This window comes from Rousettus aegyptiacus, unplaced genomic scaffold (assembly GCF_014176215.1).
Source record: "Rousettus aegyptiacus isolate mRouAeg1 unplaced genomic scaffold, mRouAeg1.p scaffold_m13_p_7, whole genome shotgun sequence".
Lineage (NCBI taxonomy): Eukaryota > Metazoa > Chordata > Mammalia > Chiroptera > Pteropodidae > Rousettus > Rousettus aegyptiacus.
Window position 1 is genome coordinate 688,525 of NW_023416310.1, and position 25,074 is coordinate 713,598.

Genomic DNA, 25,074 nt, shown 5'->3' on the forward strand with positions numbered 1-25,074 from the left:
GGTCTGCTGACGGCGGGACGTCAAGGAGGCAGGGGAGCCGCTTCTGAAGACGGAGGGTGGGTGGGAAAAGGGGGCGCCATGCGAGAATACGCAGAGGAGCCACGGGGCAGTACGTCAAGAAACGGTGAGAAATGCTGGGGGCTGCGGGTGGGCGGGAAGGGGGGGCACGCCGAGGCGGGGTGCGCGTGGAGGGCCTGCCGTGATGTCTGCAAGGCGATGTTCTGCTGCTGCAGGGACCAGTAAGCACCCGGAGCCACATCCTGCCCTCCACGGGCGCGAGCCCTGGAGGGCGCGAGCTTCACCAGCCCGCAGGGAACCGAGCAGCCCCCGCGCCCGAGGGCTCCAAACCCATTCAGCACCTGTTGAGTGAGCCGCTCTGCCTAAGTAACACTTAATTAAGATTTATTAACTCAATAGCTGGGAAAATTAAAAATAATCTGTGCTGGCACTTCGAATTAATGAGGCATTGATTGATTACCTAAAGAATAAAGTAAATACTGTAGTCGAATTCATCCATTTTAACTTTGGGTTTAGATTTTTATAATTGGTAAATCAATTTTAAAAATTCATCTGTGTCGTGATCACCAAATATTTTAAAACCCTGAGGAAAGTCACTAGTCTCCTGGAAGTGGCTTAATGTCACCATGGGATGTCGAAAGCTTCTGGGGAACAAGCATGGACTTGTCGGCCATGGGAGCGAGGCCTCTGACCTCCAGGACCCCAGACAGGACCCAGATGTCCTTCTGAAGTCCTGTTGTTCAGGACGAGCAATGCAAGATGAGACGATCCCTCTGTTTCTAATGCTGGCTTCCTGCCAAGGGCCTGCCGCGCCCGACACCAAACAGGGATGCAGTGTGTGTTGCCTCACTGTTCTTGGGTCATCCCTACGCTATGATGAAGTCAAACTCGCCTAAGCCAGTCTGTCCTGGAAATGAGTCAGTCTTAAAATCGATGTAACTGCCACCTGGATGCTCAAATGACGAGAGAACACAAAGCATGGATTCATTCCCCAGTCACAAGTCTGGTTTCCTGAAAATGTCACCTTCTGCTGTCCTCCACAACACTATGGCCAAGAAAGGAACTGTGCTTTGCAAATTAGACCAAAAAAATATGAATCTACTCTCAAAAGTTTATCTAAACTCATGTAAATAAACTGATAACTGCAAGCTTTTATGTAAAATATTTTCGGTAAAACCAGGCCTACTTGATTCCCACAAGCGAGTGTGAAAAGCAGCCAGCCCCATTTAAACGTTAAGTGCGGATCAGAAGTTTACTGCACTCTATCCGGCGGTGCCTTTGAAGTCCTGCGTCCTTCCCAAGGGAGCTCGGAGCTGGTTCCCCCCACCGTGGGGCGAGGTGGCACTTCCGCCCACACACAGAGGGTGCCATCCGAGGCGGGTTCTGGCTACTGGGACAGCCTGGCGTGACACAGGGGACTCCTCACATTGGGATCCTGGAGTGGACGCAGAGGTGGGGGGTCGCTGCTGACAGGAGGGGGCAGCAAGGCCCCGGCGGGAGGGATGAAGATGAGCACGTTCTAACTGGGCAACATCAAGTACTAAGAGAAAACAAACTTTTTGTCATTTATTTCCATCAGTTTTGGGGAAAATTCCATGATTTCATTCAAGCTCATCTAGGCGCTAAAGAATTTTGATCATATTATAATTGGTTTGGCAAAATATTTGTCCTGTTGAAACGTTCTTGATGTAACAGCTCAATGTATGCAATGATGGCTTCTTACTCATTTAGAAACACGGAATTCAGAGACATTTTTATATAATAAAAAAGAACACAGATGAGTGAAGTCACTGTCTAAAATTGTAAGATTATTAGCTGTTTTTAGGTTTTATCTCAGCTTTTAGAACTACACAATGAAAGTATACAATGGACATTAAAGTACTTTAGAAAGGCGCAGTGGTATACACCGATACAAAGTATCGTTATTCATAACTTCGCTACATTTAACAAGAACGCATCAGGTAGTTCATAATCTCACCAAGTAATTAGGCAAACAATGTAACCGTGGACTAGATGGCCACAAAACAACCATTGAATAGCATTATCTCATGATTCTGAAGTGTTTCTCATCACTTTTAGGGGAAAGGGTGGGAGGCAACTGCAAATGATCCTGTTGTAAAGGCTACTGTTGCAGTTTCACTATCATTTTCACAAAGAACACAATTTCTTAATATCTCTGTCTTAATTGACAGAGTCAGAGACCCGTGAGTTCCGATGTATGTACTGGACATCTAAGGAAAGACAACGGATGAAAATTGGGAAAAACGCGTTTTGTGACTGCACCAAGAAAACGAAGCTGCATTATTTCCCTTCTTATTACGACTTTATCTGTTTTGTTTATGGCCCATGGATGCTTTGCTTTGCTTTCATTTAATTTTGAGAGGAAATGTCTGTTGCTCTAGACGTATTTTTCACACTGAGATTATCACACTGGCGGCTTTGGGGAGCTGGAACGTGGCAGTCAGCACCTCTCTTGGGAATGGGGTGCATTTTTGTTTGCCCCAACTTTTACCTGCAGCAGAAAAGGGAGCCAGTGCAAACTCTCCACAGGCTCAATGCCGTGACGACAGAGGTGAGCCACGCACCGGATTCTGAGTGGGTCTTTACCGTGTTTGTGGGTCCCTGTCCCCTCCCACTCTGTTCTCTCCAAATGACGTCTCCTCGTGGAACCCACGTCACCTTCTGGGTGGGCTGGCAGCTCCGGAGCTCACTCATCCCACATCACACCTGTCCCGCACGCCAGCGCAGGGAGCAAGGCGTCCCGCTCACACCGCGTCCGGGGCCAGTGGCTTTGGAGCGCCGTCAGTGAGATGGGTCTGACACTCGCCTTGGTGCGCGCCAGGAAGATTAAAAAAAAAAAAAAAAAAAAAAAGCTCTGACCCCCCTGCTGTTGTTTCCTGGGGAGACGAAGTCTGCAGGAGAGGCCCGGCAGGCCCGCGGGGAGCCGTGGGACAGCGTGCTCTGCACGACGGTGGTTCCGCAGCGACACGCGTGCCCCAGGCTGTCCCTGCGCCGCCCCTGCAGAGCCCGCAGGCGCCCCACAGGAACGGCCCCAGCGGCCGCGGCCCGCGTCGCCCACACGCGCACGAGCGGCAGCCCTCGCTGTCCTGGCTCAAACGGGGATCCATCTCCATGAGCACAGAGCAGCCTTCGCTTGGCTATGCCGCTGCCTCCCCTCCCTCCCACCCCACACGCAGCCTGCACACGCACGGGCATGTGTGCATGCACACGCTGGCACATACAGACATGTGTGTGCACACACATGCACATGTGGGCACATGTGCATGCACATGAGCACACACGTACATAAGCACATGCATGCACACACGTGTGCACACACTGGCACATGTGCACACATATACACACACGGGCACACGTACGCGCACACACACATTCTTGATACCACATGTAAAGGCAGTGACATCCACAGAAAGGTGACAGCAGCACTGACTCATGACACCGGGGTCCGTCACGGCCGGGAGTCAGGGCCTGGGTTGCACGGGGGGCAGCAACCAAGGGCGTGTGTGTGCGGAGCGCCAGGTGCGTGGAGCATCGTGTGCATGAGCCCCGTGCGCACCCGCACACTCAGTCACGCTGCACGGTCACGCCCGGCGCCGCGTGGGGACGGGCCAGGGCACACGCAGCCTCCGGGGCAGAAGTCTAACTTGTGCAAGGACCTCCTGGAGACAGGGGGACTCGCCTGTCCTTGTCTCGCACTGAGGACAGGTCGCGTTAGCTGACGGCCAGCGGAGGGACAGCAGACAGCGCCTGGGCCACCTGCCCGGAAGTCAGGCAAGGCAGGGTCTCTGCCCAGGGAGCTGTGCTGAGAAGCCGGAGGGCAGCCGGCATGGCAACGGTGGCCTGGCTTTCAGCCTGAACTGAAAACACAAGAGGAGTGCCACCGGAGACTGTACTGAGTCCGCAAGGGTAACGGCCCCAACCCCCGCGCCGTGGACCGGTCCCGCTCTGTGGCCTGTGAGGAACCGGGCCGCGCAGCAGGAGGCGGGAGGCGGTGAGCGAGGAAGCTCCCTCTGCATGTGCCGCCGCTCCCCAGCGCCAGCACCACCGCCTCGGCGCCAGCCTAGATCACCAGATTCCCATAGGAGCACCGGTCCCTGGTGCCGCAAAGGCTGGGGGCCGCTGATCAAGGGGACTGCTGACTCCACGCCGGTTCGGTTCCCCAGGCCCTGGTGCACTGTGCCCACGGGAGCCCACTTACAGGTGTGGCGTGGGCTCCGCCTGGCCTCCCTGCCTGCTGGCAGATGTGCTGGGGGCACTGAGGACGATGTGGCCGAGGAAAGGCACCTGCCTCCCGCGCAGCTCACACTGTGCACACACCCAGGGCGCCATTAAACAGGTGCATTTAACGAGCATGGCCACGGGGACAGGCCCCCGCCCTCTCTGGGGCTCTGGTCCCTCATCCGCAGATGGGATGATCCTCGTGGCAGCCCCACAGGGTCGTGGGGAGGCTGAGTGGGACAACGCGGGTGGCGGCCCGACCACACAGGACTGTCTCTAGCCCTTAGCACAGGTGAGCCGTGATTTCTGGCCCCATCGTCGCTGGCGCAGGCACAGGAGACACGAGGCAGGCCCTGCATGCAAAACCTTGGGATATTGCATTTCCGCTCTAATAAATACCTTTTAGAATTTACAGTCCTCGCCAACAGAGAAAGGCTATAGGTAAAGAAACGAGGCACTGGCCTTGCTTTCTTATACAAAAGGGTTTTTAGTTGCTAAAGAAACGTTTTCTATGTAAACATACTGAGCTAATAAATGAAGAAGGAAGCACAGAGCACAAATGCACAAACTTGAAGAAACGGCAGGCCCGGGACGGGCTCATCGACCGCTCAGACGGCTCGGTGGGGAGGCAGACGGGGGCTTTCCAACAGACAGATCAGGCGGACAGCCTAACGACACGGGTCCGGTCTATCTGATGCCACATTGCAGAACGGGAGCCGATTCCAGCTTACATGCTTCTCATTGCGATGGACCAGGACGAGACCCACAAAGTCGCCTCTCAGTCTGATCAGGTCTCTGATCAAACCGCCAGTTGGTAGAAGGTGCAGGAGTCAGAGGGATGTATTAGGTGACACCGCAGGGACGAGATCAGCAGAGTCCAGCTTGCAGGCCCCACCACGGGGCGGCCCAGCTGCAGGGCACACAGGTCACATGAGGCAGGAAGGAGGGCCGGGAAACGTGCAGGTCAAAAGAGCTTCGAGATGCGAGTCGATAAGACGCAGCGCGCCCCACCTCCGCCCCCGACCCACGTGCAAATAAACAAACTACAAAAACACTTCGGTGACACTCAGGGAGCTCTGACTCGGCCTCGATATTCGAGGACAACTCAGGCTATTTTCAAAGGTTTCATAGGTGGTTATGCTTTTACAAAAAGAACCTTTATATTTTAGAAATTCATGCTGAAGTATTTCTAGATAACGAACTCAGATTTGCTACAACGGAATCCACGTTTGGGGAGGGAGGAATGAGCGGGGGAGAGAGAAAACAAGTTCTGCCATTTTCGAGGCTCCGCAACGTATAACTGGGGTTCACCGCTGCTCGTGCGTGTGTTGAGTATTCCATAATAAGACAATAAGCACAACGAATTTTTTAAATTAATTTTTAATTCTTTTAATGTCATAAATTTGACCCCCTTTGACCCCATAAAATTTTTTTTTTGAAGAGAAGGCTGGTAATCGCACTTTCCAGGTCATGAGTAATGAGGTTGAAAAGAAGCAGGCCATCGGGCCCGCCGGGCCCACAGTGCTGACTCGAGACCGAGGGGGCTCGCTGGCTGTGGTCCAGGGCAGCCACCTCTCATCAGCGCCACGGGACTCTGCGGTGTATTTAAATGTTCGGACCCAGATCCTGTTCCTAGGAATTGTGGCGTAACGGGTATCGATCAGAAGTCTGTAGAGGGGAGAACAGTGCCTGGGCCATGCCAGTGGAGGCAGCTGAACGACACGGGTTTCGGGCCAGGTGCCCGTCCGTGGTTTCAGAACAAGGCCACACGCAGCGTGGCTTCCTCAGGACGGGGCGCGTTAACAAGGGTCACGAACCAGGGTTCAAGGAGAGAAGCAGCCTGAACATGTCTGAGGATGAGCGAAGCCGCGTGTGCACCCGGAGATCGGCAAGCTCCATGTCCCTTCCTGGCAGGCGGACTAGCCGCAGGAGCCAGACTGTCGATGACATTTTCAAGGACAGACAGATCCAGGACAAGGGAAGTTGGCAGGATTAGAGCATACTGACGGGGGTCCACAGTGGCTATGGCCTTGCCACCGTGCCCATAGGGGGGTGGCAGGAGCAGTGCCGGGCACTGTCTGTGAGCTTCTCCTCCCGTGCCCACGGGGTCTTTGCGCCTAGCTTCCCTCGAGGCAGGCCTGGGATTAGCATTTGACTTCCACCCAGCGGCATTTAGCACAGCCCCCAACATCCTGCAGTCCTTGGGGCCTCTCTGCTTCCTGGAACACCAGAAATTCCAGGTGGCCGAGCCAAAGAGTGAAGGGGCTGCCCGACCTGCACCAGGCTGTGACGTGAGCAAGAGACACACTTCCACCGTCCTGCTTTCTGCGTCTGTTTCTGAGTTTACTCGTTAAGGAGCCTGGCCCACCCTGATGCAGATGGACGCGAACCTCGCCGACACTGGACGGCTTCTGCCACTCCCAGGCGGCTTTCCATGTTTCTGCTTTCAGCGGTGCTTGGGGTAGTCTGATTGCCACCTTTGTAAGTTCTGGGCTTGCGGGACCTCATTGCACCCTCGCAGTTGCTGAGAATACCAACTGTTACCCCATGTGGTCAGGGGACACTTAATCGTATTTTCTATAAGGGCATCTCATTAGTTGCCACTTTTTGACAAAGAGCTTTAGAGATTTACAGCTGAAATGGAATTTATACCCTCTGCTTATAGGACTGAAAAGTAAAAAACCGAAACGACACAAACCAACAAGGGGGCTCTGACATGCCACACTCCTGTCCTCTGGCTGAGCCTGCCAAGGGACCAGAGAAGGTGTGTAAAGCCCGTGACCGGGTGTACGGTCTACAGGGTGCGGCAGGAAAAAGCAGCCTTGCTGCCGGTCTTATTTGCTGAGACGCACCTGCCATTTTCTCATGGATACGGAACAAACAGCAGTGGACACGATTTAGTCCTTCCTGATGCGTTTGGCTAATCAGAATGACGGCTTTTCTCCTACTATGATGATACGACAATGCTGCTCGAGCGCTCACGGCCACGCAGGCGAATGGGTTTTGTTCTTGCTTCTTCGGAGGTTCGGGTCCATGTTTTTCGCCTCTTATCGCCCTCCCTTCCTCTCGCCCTCTTCGTGCGTCTTCCCCTGGGTGGTTGGGCCGCTCGGGTCTTCTGCGTCAAGCCCCCACCAGGCCCCCAGGCCCCGGCGCCATTTGCGTTCTGCGTTGTTTCTGACCTAACGCCCCGCTTCACGCCCCCGCCTGGTGCGGGCGGCTGGGCCGGCTCTGCACGCAGCACGTGGCGCCCGCATCTCCGGGGGCCTGTCCTGCTTGTCTGTGTGGGTCCGACCCACCCGGCTCCACTGTGGCGTCTGGGTGGCGGAGGTCACAGCGCCGGCTCCTTCCCCATGCTGCTGACCTTCTTGCGGCGGAGACACCGCAGAACGTCTCGCACTCAGCCCCTTCGGCGGAAGTGCGGACCGACTAACGACTCCTTTTTCTTTCTGTGCGAGAATGAATCAAAAAGTACGGTGTTCATGAGATTCTGGCATTTTGCTTAGTGATTTCAGAGCACGTGGAAGAAAGAGATAAGCCGCGGACAGACAACAGGTGGGCTTTTCAGAAGAGCAAATACACGTTTCTCAGAAAGAGGGAATGCCCGTGCGTGGGCCTTTGCAGCTGCACCTGTTACACGGCTCGGCAGGTGCGTAGCCACTGTGATGAAGTCGGCTTTAATCAGGTCATGGAGCCAAGGCCACATGACCGAGTGGAAAGGGCCTCGAACCAGAACTCACCCGCAGCTCACCCGCAGCTCTGTCGCGAGTAAACGCACCCCCTCACTTTCCTCCTGTGACTGAGTGGCAGTCAGTGCTGGTCAGGTGATGCTGAGGCAGGGGTGGGGGGTCTCTGACGGAGGGGGAGCAGCTCCACGGGGCGCTGGGGGAGGCTCAAGAAGTCCCACCCAAAGAGTTTGTTTTTACTTGAATAGTAAAGGAGTTTGCGCGCTGTGCTCTGCCTGCGACACTGGGAAATGGATGCTGAGAACTAATGTTCAAGAAAACGGACGCGCAGGCAGGCTGCCTCTGCCCTGCTGGGCCACACTGTACGCACTGCGGTGGCGGGGCACGTGGATCACACACACCGCACACACGCGCCCCGCATGCACAGCACACGCACACATGCACGCATGACACAAACACGCCCGCCCTCGATCTCTCTCACATGCACACACGCTCACACGTTTTCCTGAACCTTTTGAAGGTGGTCCGCAGACTTCACGGCCACTCACACCGAATTCAACAAAACATTTTCTTACATAACCGAAGTGTAACTTCAACAAAAGGAAAGTTAATTGTTCAAACATTATAAAATACACAGTCCGCACGCATCTCTCCTTATTCTAAGAAAGTCTTTTGTGACCGCTGCTATTTTCCCATGTTTTTCTCATCTCATACTTACTTCCTCGGTTACTTTAGAAAACATTTTCTTTTCATAATTTTGAAAGTTGGCTTTTAAATTATAACTATATTATTGACAGTGAAAAAACAATTACGTAGTTTCTCATTTTACACTTTGTAAAACAAACTGTGGATTAGGGTGCCGGGAGGAAGTGCGGACCAGCGTGAGCGCTGGGAAGCCGAGGCTGCTGCGGCCCGCCCAGAGCACAGGCGCGCTCGGCGGGGGGCCTGCGGGGAGGGGGGTCCCTTCCACTCGTGTCCTCTCCTCGCTCCTCGACGTCCCTCCTGCCTCCTTCCCTTTTTTCCTATCTTCCTTCCCTCCTTCTTTCCTTTATATCTGCATGGTTCAAAAACAAATTAAAAGTGACTGTATGAATGAATAGAAACAATGAAAACTCCCCCGCGACCCTGCCCGTTCCTGTATGGTTACTACACGCATACACATTTCTATCAGCTTCTTGTCACCCCAGAAATTTTATGCAAATCCAAGCAAATATGTGTTCATATTTCTGCTCCTCTTCCTTAGCTTGCTTTTTTCCTTAACGAAACATCCTTGAAATCTTTCTACATCAGTTCATGCAGCGCCTCTCGATTTTTTACACGGCAGAGTGGTAAGCGAAGGCACTTTGATTTGAGTAGCAGAACGCAGAACGCAGATGGAAATCAATTATGTCCGCCGTAATCTTCATGGCAAAGTGAGTATGTCGTGGTTCATTACGAACAATACTGACGACGACAGTAATTCAGGAGGCGGGAGCCGCGTGCCGGCCACTGAGCGCCACGTGTGTGCTTCTAGGCCTTCCTCAGCAAGGCTGAGAGGCAGCAAAGGTCCTGCTTGACAGAGGGGAAAGCTGAGGCTCCAGGCGACGGCGTGCGGGACCTCGCCCTGCTTCCGAGGCCGCGCTCACAGCGCCTTACCCTCGCTGCTCACAGCCGGCTGTGCCCCAAGTCTGGGCCTCACCCTGATCTGCGCTCCGTGCTCTGTGGCCCCCAATGCCACCCGCCCTCCCTCTTGCCCCACAGTGCTACCCTCCCGGAGCCGATCTCCTACACGGGCCACCGGGGCTGACCCCGTGGTACCCTGCCGGCCCGCTGATTCACCTCGCACTGTCCTCGTCCAGGGGAGGCTGGCTCAGCCCTCCTCCTTGCTCACACTTGCCCACGGTCCCTCATGGTCTAGGAAACCTCGCTGGACCTCCCGGGGCCCCATGTCCTCTCCTGCCCCCACCTGTGCACCCTCTCGGAGGCCCTTTCGGAGGCCAGCGTGACGTTGGGAACACGCAGTCCGTCTGCGGAGTGTGCAGGCGCCGCGGGGTGCGGTTCTCGAGGCCCCGCGCCTCCCGCAGGGACCCGGGCCCTCCCCCGGGCTGCGCTGCGTCATGCGCGCCACTCTCCCAGCGCTGTTCACAGTGTGTGCGCGTGCCGCCCCCCGCTCCCCCCTCACACGGCTGGACGGGAACAGCCCTGCAGCAGAATTCTCCAGTCCGTATTTGGATCTGTGGTATCTGGCATGGAGAAGCTGACTCAAAAATATGTTACGTGGACATACAAAATCATTCATCTATGTGTATGGACGACACGTGCAGTAATTCATTCCACGATGCGTTTCATTTAACAAATAGGCATTTATCTTCTTCAGATAGAAGTTAACTCTCCTCCCTTCACTAGTACCTGTAAGAAACAGACCCAGCGACACCCAACAAATGGGTGACTCAGCTCAGTGGGCTCGGAGTTTGTAGATTCGACTGAGGCATTTGCAGAAGGCAAAGATGGACATTCGAGGAGGTTCCAGGCAAGAAGGATGCTTGAGGAACAAGACCGAAGGTGTGTTTGAGTGACTCAGCGCACCGGGTTTCGTTTAAAACAGCAACGCATGCACGTGCCAGGAAATTAAACGGAAAATTACGGCATAAAGTGGAAAGTGCCTCTTCCTACCACCTTTGACCACCACGTAAAAAAAGCAGACCCTCGAAATGTGTGTATGTATGTACACAGGCACAAACACACACACACACACACACACACACACACACGGTGCATTGCATAAATGTCAGGACACAGTGCAGAAAGCTCTACCCCTAACCTTTCCGATGAGGGAATTCGACAAGGCCTCCTGGCCTGCAAACAACAACAAGCCACCCATAGCCACAGCCACGCCCCCGCCCACGGCCCAGCCGGTGGGTCTGACACGAGGGTGATCGTGGTCTGTTTCAGAGCCAGCTCGGCTGCTCCATGTGCTAAACTGTCTTCTGTGTCTCCAGGACTATTTTTAGTGCTTTATATGCTTTACATCTCGTTTAAGCCTAATAGCAGTGCTGTTAAGAAGAAATTACGAAGCCCATTTAACTGATGGGGAAACTGAGGCTCAGAGTCAAGGAGTTGATAACTTCTCCAAAGTTACACAGATAGTGTGCGAGAATTGGGATGTGTCCCCTGTTCTGACAGCCTTCAACTTCTTACCCAAATTTCTACTTGACATTGAACTACTTACAGGACTAGCAAACCTTTCTTAACCATTTAGGCCAGCAAGGCAGGAGCACACGTCTGAAGATTGTGTTACTGCCATTTTTTGTTTGCGCATTTTCTACCATTCTGAGCTATTCTGTGACAGTTTATCAATTGTCCAAGTGCTGACTTAAAGACCCATGCATTCTAGCGAATTATTTCGGTGGAAATGTCAATTAACGTTCTGCACTTGGACTAAATGATTTCTGCTACTAATTCGCATCCCAAATAAGATAAAAAGTTTGAGGCAGTCATAAGACGGCCTTTAAAAAATAACCTATGACGTCGTTAAAGTCTTTTTCCGAGATTAACCCCTCGTCCACACTTTGTATGTATGATTCGTTGCCATCTGAAATAACTCCCTTTTGTGCCGGTGTTTCATTCCCTGTGCGCCCCGCATCTTTGTTCGGGATTTACGAAGTATTAAGGAAGTCGGATGGGCGACATTCCGCCACGTGGTGTGGTGCTGCCTCGCACAGGAGCCGGTTCCGCCGGACACCACAGTGCCAGCTCCTGACGCCAGCGAGCGCCACCGATCACTCTGCGGGATGTGTCTGTTCTCTTGGTTTGGGAGTTCGACACACGTAATTTCCTGTGCGTCCTAGTGGGACGATACCCCTGGGTACCGGTTTTAACTAGATCTCATATCCCACCCAATTCACAGGATGATTCCAGGCTAGTCTTTGGGAGAATGGTTGTACAGGTGTGAAAAATACTAAAAATAAAATTCTCTTTAAATATCGCGGGCTCCTTGGCCACTGCCCCGGCCCCACGGACATGGCACACCTGTCTTCTTTAGCCGTCCTGTAAGCTTCATGAGGCTTCTGTCTCACCTCAACCTGTCTACTCAGCTCACGCGTGAGCAAACTGTTCCTCTGTGAAGCGACACGCGTCCGGACAATGGCGTGAGACTCCACTGTGTGCGTTTGCATGTAATAAGGCTTGAAAACAGAGTAAGAGTTATATTCTGTTTTCCAAATGTGACCGTGTGGTTCAGGAACTGTTAACTTCGATGTTGACGGGAAGTTGGCCAATGCCCGCCTGAGGGCCAGGTCTCACCGCAGGCCTCTTAAGAGAGGCCGACTGGCACCGGCTGTGTCCTCGTCCCCACGGTCTGTGGCTGCTCGCCACCAGCAGGGCAGTGCTGGGTCAGCGCTGCGGAGAGCCACGGCCCACACAGCCAGAAGTGTTTGCTGCCTGGCCCTTCCCAGAGTGCACCCACCCTGACCTACCCAATATGATGATTTCTACATTTTCATTTTGTGAAGATCTATACTTTATTCCCAGAAGCCACTGGTATAACACATTAGTGTTCCCATTTTGGAATGCTAATCTATTTCTTCCAATCTATTGTTTTATTTCATTATCCATGGACTAACGTTTATGACATACAGCAAATAAATAGTATCGCTGAGGGCCAAACCCTAACCTTTAAAGAAGGAATGAATGAAAAGGACCCAGAAATCACAGTATAAACATAAGCCTCGGTTGCCTTTATGCAGCTACCTAGTGATGACTGCCATGTGTGTCGTCGCCCACACTCCGCAGCTGAGAGGGGGTGACTGCGGTGAAGACTGCGTGCGGTTACACATGCGTCATGCCCTCCAAATGAATCGAGCAAGTAGTGGTCACGCTCGTGCTGTCACTACTGGTGTCCGACTGACCCGCAGGCCGTGGGGACTGCTGAGTTCATCTCCCACCCGGAAGAGTCTACCAACTCCAGGGCCTGCTTGAGGGGTTCGCGACAGATACACTTGTGGTCAGGTGCGTGAAACAGGAGGTGAGCGCCTGCTGAATCCTTAGCTCCTCTTTATTTTCTCTGAATAAGTTCAATTTGTCCACCTTGAAAACCAAATGTGAAGTCTTAACTGAGAAGCCTATTCAAGGCCAAGTTTGTCAAGTATAAACAAGGATTTTTCTTTGAAAACTAGCTTATTTTAATTCATTCTGAGACTTGTATTTGAATGCTTTAGTAAAGTTGATAGCCATCATCTAAATATGAACGTTTAACTCCATCCCAGAAACGCCAGGTCTACAAATGCACATTTGAATACTAAACTCTTAAACGTTCCATTATACATTCCTTAACTTATGACTAAAATGAAATGAGATTAGACAAAACAAGGCAGACTATGTGCATGAAACACAATTCGGAAATTTTAACTGACTTGAAACGTAAACGTGAGTTTAACACTCAGTGTGAAGGGGTTCTATTTTTTTTAACCCTGGGGAAATGACAGTTAAACACAAACAGAACCAGTCAGCGTAGTGGGTGTCTTCGGGGAGAGTGACGGGGGCAGAGACAGGGAGGGAACGGGAACCGCACCGCATCAGCCCGGCGCAGGGCTCCTGAGGCCCGTGGCGCCCAGCGCGGCAGCGGTGACAATGCCAGACTCGTCCCCGTGGAGCAGCGAGGTGGTTGGAGGACAAACAAATCATGACGCACCGTGACCCTTACAGGCCATGCCGGGGCCCTCCTCACAGGGCACCCTAAGAAGTGGCCGTGTCGCCCGCACGGCCGCTGTGTAGCGGGCAAGTGACTGAGCGCCCGGAGCCGCGGCGCGTACCTGTTCAAAAGCCGAGACGGCTGGCGGCAGGACCTCGGTCACGGTGCACCCTGCTGACCTGCAGCCTGTGGCGGTCCCCACAGGAATGTGCTGGCCGGGCGGCCACCATTCGCGTGCCGACACCAACCCCAAACCCGTGAACCTCAATTAGCAACATCACTAAAATCACTAGCCAGTAACTCCGCACAAGCATGGATTTTGCTCGCACTGATTCGGGGTGAGGCCTTTCCACCCGAAGGCGTGGGATCGTCCCCCCACGGCACCGAGGACACCTCGCAGTGCCCGGGGCGCACCCCTTCCTGGGCCCGTACTGCTGCAGTGGCTGGAACAATACACACATCATCTAACTGCAAATGGCTCTGTCTAGCATGAGGGGTCTGTTTGGGGACGATGCACAACGGAGATTTTAACTGCCACCGGAAGCTGGGGTGAGGAGTGACTCAGAGCAGCGGGCAGAGAGGCGCAGGGGGAGGACCTGGTCCGCAGGCGCCAGGGGGCGGTGGGAAGTACCTGGACTCAGTCGCGAGGAGTCTGCCCTGCGTCCTGGATGCTGCGCCCTCAGGAGTCAGAGTTCGGAGACGCAATCTCACCAGCTCTCCTTCCGGTCCATTTTCTAAAGGGCACAAACAACAACACAACGACAATGTGACTAACGGAAGGCAGAGGAGCCTGCGGGAACTCGCCCTGCGCCCCTTGGCTTCAACACAGCCTCACATGCAAAGGCGGGAAACCGCATGGTCAGAAATGCGGAACTTTACCCAGAAATGCTGTCAGGAAAGGCCACTGGACAATGCTTTCAAACATTTCGTCAATGAAATACAAGATACTTAACAGTTTTCAGTATATGTCCCTATTTGAAGCTAAAACGAAGTGCGCTAATATTTAGATGGACCAATTACCAGCCGATCTGTAAGATTATTACCTTAACGCTATGATGCAGTTGAGAAACAACTTAATAAGTGAGAAATGTTTTGGATGTGTAATTATTTTTTGGAAATACTGTGACCTCATTCATAGCAAAATATAATCTGGTGATGACAGGGTGGCTCTAAATGCCAGCTCACTTCCATTTCAGCAGGACGGCAGCAACGGACATTCTCTTCATTAACGTGAACTCAGAGTTGATCAACTTTCTACCTGGGACTTCTGCAATGCTGCGTCAAGGTCGGGAACGACTGACTCTCCTAATTGGAAAGGAAGATGCCCAGGTTATCTCAAACTCTTCTGCTGAAGACAGAATTTATTTTATTTACAAAGAAAAGATGAACTAGAATATCAGAGAGTGGAGGGAACGAGGTGCCCGGTTGTCGAAGCCGCCATTTCCGGTGCCAACCTCCGCACTCAGAGACGCTTGTCACACCGAGTCTGGAGGTGACAGATGGAGCGTTCATGGGCAGCAGTGACGTGTCAGGCGAATGGGGGACCCGAGGGCTCTCTTGGCTGTGTGCCATCAGCCACCACAAATCCTCTGAAAGACACTGCACGCCACGTCGCACGTGCTCCCTCGCCATGGAGACAATATTCAGGGTGCTCAGTGAGGGGGATTTGAAATAACATGCGATTTCCTCGAAACACAGAGGCAGCCTATAAGATGCAAGCATGATACATTTTATTATTTTTCCTAGTAAGAATTTACCAAGACAAACACATAAAGAACAGAATAATTTGGAACTATGCACATGGAGCTAGAAAGGGTTTTATATTACCCTGAAAAGATCAAGATAGAAAAATAGTATGCTTGTTTTATGTCAAAGTATAGAATCATTAGACATATTTTATAATAGTTTTAAATATATTAAGTTTTTGATACAAACTATGATTTTCAATTTCATTTATAGCAAATACAGCCATCTATAAGGAAAAATCTTTGAGAACAGTATGGTTTGTAGGCTTTTCCTGTCTACCAATACTCGACACGAACATACATACACATGCACACACACACACACTCACATGCATGCACATGCATGAACACAACATAAATACCAGAAAATCTTCTCAACACTAATTTTTTTTCTATTTATAACGACTTGTAAATTTAGCTGTTAAACGACAAAGGCAAATGCCAGAACATTGTCATATCAGACGTGGCCCCTACACATCCCCTCGGTCCAGCAGTGAGTTCTCAGCTCCGTCTGCACTCTCAGCCCGGCCTCCCAGGGTAAAGGATGAGCCCACGCCGGGCTCTGTTCCTGGGCCCCAGGGGCCGAGCCAGCCCAGTGTGTGCTCGGTGGACAGTTACTGCCATTCGCCTCCGAGCCTGTCCTCTCCATTACGGCAGTTACACATAAGACTTGACATTATTGATTTTGAAATCACTGTATAATGGTTTAAAATATCATTATTCTTTTCATAAAATATTATTAAATGTCATATTTGTGCATTATTTCTAGATTGGCAAGACCTACGAAGCCGAAAGCAGCATGAACCTCTCTGAAGTCCAGGTCACTCTCTGACAGCGGAGAGCTGGCCTGAAAACGTGAAGCGTTCCCTTCAGCTCCAAAATACCAAAGCGCCCCGCGCCCCCCGCCCCGCCAGGGGCCGTGTGCAGGGCGCACGCTCCTCACTCGCGCGCGTGCTCAGACGGCCCTCCCTGCATGTTTGCGCAGCGGGTGACGTGGATGGCTTCGGGTGTCGGTGCAGTGGCACTAGGGACTGCTCCGCCAGTGCTCGTCTGCCCAGCAGTGCGCGGAGCAGGGCCCGCTGGGGACAGGGCAGCATGTCCGCTCCCTCTCTTGCCGTCCGGCCCGAGCAGCGGGGCGCGCCGTGACGTGTGGACAGTCCTGTCGGCCATCTTTGTTTCCTGAGCTGTCCTTCTGCCAGAGGACCTTCCGATCGGCGGAGCCGCGGTGGAAGGACACGCGCCCGGGCAGCCGCGTCACTGCAACAGGCTTACTCCCCGTGCAAGTGTGTCCCGCCCTTCCTCCGCAAAAAGTCCTACACGAGACTGGCTGCAGGGTCGTGCGTTGACCGTGCCCCTCCCTCGGACTCCCAACCCCGCCATGAGCCGGCGCTCAGCCCCCAGCCCGCGCTCAGAGTGTCGGATCGGGGCAGCCCTGCAGCGCGGCCAGCGCGGCCTGCAGCGGCCGGGACCGGGAAGGGACGAGCTCGCCAGCGCTGTGGCGCGCACTCGGCCAGCCCGTCCTTCCCGGTTTGAGTTCAAGCCCAGCCCCCTCCATGCCCATGAAACGCACCCCTGTGCCCGCGCCCCCGCCGACAGCCTCTGCTTTAGAAGGTGCTCACGACGGAACAATTCCACTTCCAATTGGCGCTGGCGTTTAAAATGTGCCCCTTCCAGTTTTTCAGAGAAAAGAGAGATGGTCGTTTTCAGAAGATAAAGTATACTCGCAACTGGTCCGGGGCCCGCCAGCCATTACACACCCATCACCAAGGCTGCAGGAAATCACATTTAGGCCCAATTAGATCTCAGTTCATTAAAGAAAGTTCTTCCATTTAAGCAGAATGGTACAGAAGGCAACGAAACAGGGAGGCAGTGCCAGCGAAGGCCGCTCGGCGCTGTCGGGGACGAAGGGCGGCGCTGGACAGCTGGCCCCAGGGCAGCCCGGGGCGCCAGCAGGTGGGCCACGGGGCTGTGAGCCCGCCGCGGGGAGACAGGATTATCACGAAGGCACAGCCCGGCCACAAACCCACGCGGCGGCACAGCTGTTGGAGTCCCTGCACGTGGGGATGACAGGAAGCCTGACGGCCGTGCGGCGTCTACCCTCCGAGCCCTCGTCATACCAGGGCTCAGAATGAATTAAAGAAATAGTAAGTCGCTATCTTTACAGCATCTTACGGCTTTATCACAATTCAAACCTAGACACCAAAGTCTAGACAAACGGAGTGTCCTGCCCGAGGTGACGTCAGTCAGACTGAGTCCAGGACCAGGCTCCCCTTGCTGTGCAAGACACTGGCGACAGCTGAGGATTACCATCAGCTCATTTCATCAACACCGAACCTTGGGCCTCTGGACCTGTGGACGAGTGACGTTTCTAGTGTCCTGTCAGGGGCGAGCACCAGCACCAGCCGCCCCGCCGGGCTCTGGGCTCTGCGGTTCACATCTCACAGGCCTCGCTGGTCTGGGAGGCCATGGGGTATGAATCAGGGTGTCGGGAATGAATCTTCCCATACCCCACTGGCAGGAAGCCTCAGGATGTGGCCCCAGGAGCAGTCACGTCCACCCACGATGGCTCTCAGGCTCGCGCCCTCTGCCCCCGGAGAAACGAGCGGCTCTCACTGACCTCAGGCTGTCCCAGGGCCAATGTCCAAAGAAACCCATAAAGACCCACAGATTCTCCCCGCCCCACCAACTTTTCTTCCCTCAGACACCCCCTGACCTCCATCCTAACTCCCCCTTAGCTGAGTGCACCTCGCCTTCCCCAACTGGCCCCTTATCCACTCCCCCTTCTCCCCGCCCTATGGGAAGAACTTTTAGAACTGCTGCTTCAATCTCATCGTACCAGGGCTCAAAATAAATTAAACAGCGAGTTGCCATCTTTACAACATCTTTATCACAACTCAAAGCTAAAGGTGTTTCACATTCAAACTTGTACATCACGCCCACGTGACGGGTGAGCAAGCTGAGGTCCAGGGGGCACCGCTTTGGCAAGCAAGGGCTCCTGAGACACGGACCTGGAACCAGACACATTCTCCTTAGCCTGGAGGCCAAGGTCTTACAAAGTGTGGTGGCGAATCATGTCTTCCGTCTTAGGTCTCACCACCGCCCTGTGTGACCTTTCGCTTAAGACCTTTCACCTCCGCAGTGTCTCAGTTTGGTCCACATTGTTCCCTCTGTCGAAACATCAAACTGTTCAACCTTCATGGCAAACCCACCGTTTGTCTGTCAGAGACTTCCAGATGCCTCCAGCCTTGAGCAGATCCTCCTCCTCTGAATGCGGCCGTGGCTGCCCCGGCCAGTCCTCAGAGGTCAGGAACCACACACATCGAAGTTTGCATGTCATCTGCAGCGCTGGCTGACTCTTCAGTTGTTTCCTGCTTTTGCTACTGCTTTTCTCATTGTTACAAAGATTCAAGTTTCTTGAAGGCAGAGATACATCTGCTCATCTTTGTATTGCGAGGGGCCAGAAGAGAGGGAGTCCGTTAAATGAATGCATGATGATGATGATGGTGATGATGATGATGATGATGATGGTGATGATGATGATGATGATGATGTTGATGATGATGATGATGTTGATGATGATGATGATGATGTTGATGATGATGATGTTGATGATGATGACGAAGTGGACTGTAAGTTCCTTGGCAATGGGACTTGTTTACAGAAGATGTTTACTGTTCTGTGACTTCCTCATGGTGTCCAGAAAGTACTCAGCACACATACATACTCCTGAATATTATTTGTCAGTTGGAAAAATGTAAACCATTTGTCTTAGCATCTGACCTGCTACGACAAAACAGCACAGATGCAGGACTTATAAACAGACGTTCATCCCTCACAGTCCCGGAGGCCGGAGGTCTGCGATCAGGGTGCCGGCTGGGTGGGCGAGCGCCTTCTTCAGGGCTGCAGACTTCTCACGGTGTCCCCACGCTGGGGAAGGGGCCAGGGTGCACACAGGTCTCTGTTATAAGGGCGTTGATTCCATTCATGACGGCACCACCCCGTGACCTAATCACCTCCAAAAGTCCCCGCCTAGAAATACCATCCTAACCTTGGGGGTTAGGGTTTCAACATGTGAATTTTGGGGGTGACACAACCATTCAGAAAAGACAAGCAGGTGTGCACCAGCAACGTGTGTCAGGAAAGACGAGGAGAGCACAGACGGGTTTGAGGCAGTCGTCCGTCTGAGGAGTGGACGCACGAGGCAAGGAGGTGACCTGCCGGCGGTGTGTGCACGCTCGCGAGTCTAACTCCTGTTTGAGATGCTGCAGCTTCACGGGTTGAATCACGCTGCTAATGCCCGCTGACGTCCACCGAACTGCAGGGATCCTGGGGTAGAAAACCAGAATTGCAGCAGTATCCGGACCCCCTTAGAATATATACAAATCACTGTCTGTCCAGGGTTGTGATTGCAGAGTGTGACTTAAATAGATTATTATTAGTTCAATTTAAACCAAGGCTGCACGTTCCAACTAGAAAATTCTAATGCTGAAGGGAATGGGCACATTTCATGACTTTCACTTGTGGCAGACTGCTGAGTGGAAATGCTTCATCCTCCCGAGATGAGCTGTCAGGGCTGGGCAGGGCCTGCTAGCACCCTGGAGCCCCCGCCATCGTGTGAGCTAGGGACTCAGGGGACAGACTGAGGAGCAGGCTCCCGTGTGAGCTTGTGTGCCACCCGACCGCTTTCCACGTGATGGGGAAAGACCCTTCCGAGTTATAGCATTTTCGTGACAATTATATACTTAGATCCTCAAGACAACCCTGAGGACCGGGGTACATGAGGTATCATCAACTCTGTTTTCAGAGAGGCACCCTCCCACCATCCTGGTCTGGGATGAGGACGCCCTCTGTGCCCCGGGGATCTCCCTCTGCCTGGGGAACTGTGACCAGGGAGAAGGGCAGTCAGGGGTCTCCTCTGTGAGGCGGGGAGCACTCACCTGGACGCACCTGCTTGGGGATGAAATCTGAGGGGCTAGGGGAGAACCCTGACTGCACACAGTTAAACCAGTATCCATGGCAACCTTCAAAATCCTCACATCAGAAATCCACCCCTTAAAACATTAATTTTTTAAAAAGAATGTGTCTTTATAAAGTACAAACAGTTCTAAGATCGCTAATACTTTAAGTGACTATTGTTTCAAAACTAATTTCCGTAATGCAGTTGAGTGAGTGCGGGCCAGCCATCTCTCTCCTCTCTGTCTGACTCTCTGACACATGCACAGTCTCACTTTCTGACAGGGGAGAACACCAAAGTGTAGCAATTACAAGGATTTGGGAGTAGGATTTAGGGAGTCAGAGACTGAAAAGTCTGTTTTGTGCAGGTCTACTAGGGCGCAGTGCTGCGGCACGGTGGAGGCTGCTGGCCATCAGCAAGGCGTACTCTGTCCTCCACGTGGCTGCCGTCTGTGCCCAAACGCCCCCCCCCACCACCACCCGATCACGGGGAGGCGGATGGGCTAGGAATCCCGGCTGTGGGCGGGCAGAGACCTGAAGTCTGACCAGCTGTGCCATCGGGCCTTCGCGGGGAGGGAACAGCGGCCCCCAGCGCACAGGGTGGGGCCAGGGAGCCGCGTGCACACAGCTGTCCTGGGTCCTGCGTCGCACCCTGCGGGACGTGGGGAGGCTCCGAGGTGTGCACACGGAGTCCCAAGGGTCCGGCCTGTGTTGCGTGGGGAAATGGTGAGGCACGCAGGCGAGGGACGCGGGCGGAGCGGGAACAGCGGGGAGGCCGTCGCCTGGCCGTGCGGGCAGCACCGCCGCACCCCGCACGTCAGGGCCGAAGGCGCACTGGGTCCCCTGGCGGCCCGCGCTACGCAAAGCTTGCTTTGTTTTCATGGTGCTAATAACAACGTCAAAGAACAATCTCTCTGTTCACAGACCTTGACAGAGAGCAATACTTGGCTGTTTGAAATCACGCCGCACTCCTTGGCCCTGTACGTTTATGGCCGGGTCAGAAGATAAGGCAGGTTAATATTTCTGCAGTGTTCTCCGTAGTCACAGCAAAGGTTATCAACACGTGCCAGTTCAAAATCCCAGATTTAGTTTCTTGCAAAATATACCCCAGAAAAACAGTTTGGAAACATAGCGAAAATCTGTAGAAGTGTGCGAGGGTAAAATTCCTTTTTTATGAATTTTAAGTTTAAAACGTCTAGGCATGTTATATCTTTGCCTGATAATTTAACTTATTGAGACAGAAAGAAAAAGAGACCGAGAAGGACACGGGGGAAGGAATCCAAGTGAGGGCGGAGAGGGGGCGGGTCAGATTAAGGCTGTTCGCATTTGGAAAATCTGGAAAACATCGCTTATATCTACCTATAGGATCATCACTAAGACATCGGGTTTTGATGTTCTCTGACTGATTCCTGCTCACGATCAAAGCAGACGCGCTTTCCGCAGAGGTGCGTGGAGCGCTGTACACAAACCGCGGGGCGCGTGGGCAGCAGAGTGAGCCCAGGCCGCCCCCGCGCAGACTGTGGACCGAGACCGCTCAGCGCGGCCCGCACGCCGGGAGTGCCTCGGGGGGCCCCCACCCGGATGGGAGCACCTCGGGGGGCCCCCACTGACATTTCCTTTCGGGCAAGGACATGTGTTAAATGTCTAAATTTTTAAATAGTGAGTTTATGTAGCAAAGTAGCATTTTTAAACTTGGAAAATTTTAAGATTGTTTCACAGGATAATTTTATTTTTAAAAAACCTGCAGACAGAAATATCCTACACTCGAATCTGTCCAGCCTCCTGTGTCTAGACTCAGACGCCACGCCCTTCCCAGCTGCCAGCCATTGGATCCGCCTGCAGTCCGCACACTCAGGGCAGGTGTGCCCACGGCTGGGGGCAGGCCACCTGTGAGCAGGTCGCACAGGGCCCTCTCAGCTGTGCAGAGAAAAGCTGTCTCCTTCTGTGACGGTACAGTCTCTTCTCCCCCCTCGGCTGCGATGACAGGAAAGGACACTCACGGCCTGAACCAGAGAGCACCTAGACCCCTCACGGCGCGGCAGTGGACTTGCCGTGTAGTCATTCGAGGGGCCATGGTGAGAGATGCCGCAGCTCAGAGCTTCCGTGCACAGCTCTGGAATCAGCCAGGGTGGGGTGACGGCCCACCCTGTCACACTACCTGGTGACTGTAGGCTCCGCCGCCTCTCTGGGCTTCAGCTCCGTCATCTGTGAAATGGGAACTGTGTTGGAAGGGTTCTCAGGAGGACGGAGGCCACACAGCTGGAGCTTTAGAAAGTGCCTGCCACAGCGTCAGCCGTCCCAATAATCAGTCAACAGCTGTCTCACAAGTATGCAATAACCGTTTTCTACTCTATTTTTGTTTAGACTGTTTAGTTAATTAGAAACTATGCTGAGGTGGAAAAATGCAGGCATTCAAAAAGTGATTTACCTCATTCTTCTATCAACTCATAGGTAAGTCCAACAGGGGAAGAAAAAAAAAAAAACGCCCTGCAGAAGTAACCAACCTCAGTAATCCTCACGCAAAACGCAAAGGGAAAGACACCCGGGAGCCTGCCCGTGGTGCACCCGGGGTCCCCGAAGGCAGGGACAGTGGGGGACATCGGCTGGTCCTGAGGAGTGGCCCCTGGCGCTTGTATCAGCATCCTGGCTCTCCCCGGGTCCAGGCGGCTCTGCCCCGCCACCCTTCTCTGCACGCCGGTGCACGCCGACCCCATTCTCCACGCTGCTGGCGAGTGCATGAGGGCGAACGTGCAGTCCAGCTGCAGTATCGGCCTGCGCTCTGGGAGCTTTCTCTTCTCTTGCTGAGTCTGTGGAATTCCTGCCTTATACCTTCATGTAATTATGTGTTAAAGTTCATTCGTATAATAAAACCCAATGAAAAAGGTAAATGTTTGAGTTTGTTTGAAACTGAAAAAAATATGTTAAAGAAATAACCACCAGTTCGTACTATCGCGTACGTAAGATTTCTTTCTATGGTGGAAAAATTGAAAGTGAGGTCAGTGGCCCGTTCAAAGCCACACAGTGGGGTATGACCCAGATCCTGGCCCGTGAGGGCCCCTCCGCCATTCCCTTGAGCACACCCCCGTGGTGTCTAAAGAGAAGCGAGCCATCAGGAGAGGAAGGTCTCGCCGTCTGTGTGCGTGGTGACAGCAGCGGCATCACACCAAGCAGAGCAGATCGACGTGCATGGGCACGCTCCCCGCAGGACCTGGGACAATGCCCGCCTGGCAAGCGTCAGGAGGTGTGGAAGACGTGGGTGCTGCTCTGGCCGTGGCCCTTATGAACTTGACGGTCCTGGACAAGTGTTCTCTGTGGACGGCTCTTGTCACCTACAGGACCAAGCTCAACTAGATGACCTCTATGACCTTACCTGCTCTAAACTAGAGGGCCACGATTCACACGTTTCTCTAAACAGTGAATTCTACTACTTCATGCCTAACAGGACTTGATCGACACCACATAAAGTGACACGCCAACGTGAAGCAATGACTTCATGGACAAAACATTCCACTCCATCTTCCGACTGATGAGCAGTCCCTTTGCTTCTGATACCCACTTTTGAGGAACAAAGAATAAAGAACATTTTTAAAGAGGTATTGCCTAGACCTGCCCCTAACGAACCTAACAGCGATTCGTAATCACAAAACCCAGTCTTTTCGGGGCTGCAGACAGAAGGCGAAGCGGGCTGCGAGCACTGGGCCTTCACGTGAAAGCAAATGTCAGAAGGAAGCTCTGCTGTCTGGTCGTGGCTCCCAGCTCCTCGCAGGCGCTCCCTAAATCCGCGTTTGATGAGCTTCCCCCGCTCTCAGCGCTGCCGGTTCCCCCCGGAGCTGCACAGAGTGTGCTGCGTGGAAATGTCATCTGCCAGCGCTGCAATCACTGGCGCTGCAGCAATCACGGCACAATGCAGAGCGGGTCGCGTTCAGGTGAGAGCAGAACCGGCAATCAAGCTTGGGGACAGGAGGACAAAGCCATTTTCTTTCATTTGCCATCAACACAACCATCAGGCCTTAATTACAAGGCGAGTGTGGGGCTGGCTGCTGAAAGGCTGATTATGACACAGCTCAGCTCCAAATCAGCCATGTATTGATGGGCTGCGAGGAGAGGAAGCTGGGCTGGCCCAGTGAAAAGGGACAGGAGCCAGCGAGGAGGGGACAGTCTAGAGAGTAAAAATAACTCCGGAAGGGATGGAAGGCTAGGTACCTGAGGGCCAGCTAAGGATACGTCTGAGAGTCACACAGGCTGCCGGACAGAGGGGACCTGGGACCCTCGCCATGCTCCCTCCCCCCGCCCAACAGAGAGCGGTCTCCTTCTGAACATTTCCCAAAGATGCTCTGAGCTGAATGGGCCGTGTGCAGGCTTTTTATTCCTCATTTTTTATTTTTGAATTTTGTTAAATTTAGTGGGTGACATTGGTTAACACAACTATACAGGTTTGAAGTGTGCAGCTCTGTAGCAGATGGACCGCATGCTGCACGGGGTGCGCACCCCCTGAAGTTGAATCTCCTCTTGTCACTATGTGTTTGACCCCCTTGACCCTTTCAACCTAATTTTTATAATCGACTTAAGAGCATTCTAAGACGAGTTCCCAAATTTCCCCTCTATGTATCACATGTTTATATTTTATTTTAAATATATATTTGCTTACATCTACATTAAAATATCAAATATCCAGTTCAAAATACCTTCTAGAGACTAGGATATTAACACTTGATTGCAATCCGTACCACCTTTCAATAGAGCCTATGCATTCAAAATAAATGCAGTA

At 53.0% G+C, this 25,074-nt stretch overlaps 1 protein-coding gene across 9 annotated transcripts in view; it reads right to left on the reverse strand.

Moving 5' to 3' along the window:
- MYT1L (myelin transcription factor 1 like) overlaps positions 1-25,074 on the reverse strand; it is a 293,631-nt gene that overhangs the window by 175,834 nt on the left and 92,723 nt on the right. For all 9 annotated transcript variants that reach the window (XM_036224409.1, XM_036224411.1, XM_036224413.1 and 6 more), the window contains exon 3: positions 14,240-14,342. The gene's annotated coding sequence lies outside the window, so the exon portion shown is untranslated. The remainder of the gene's footprint in view (positions 1-14,239; positions 14,343-25,074) is intronic.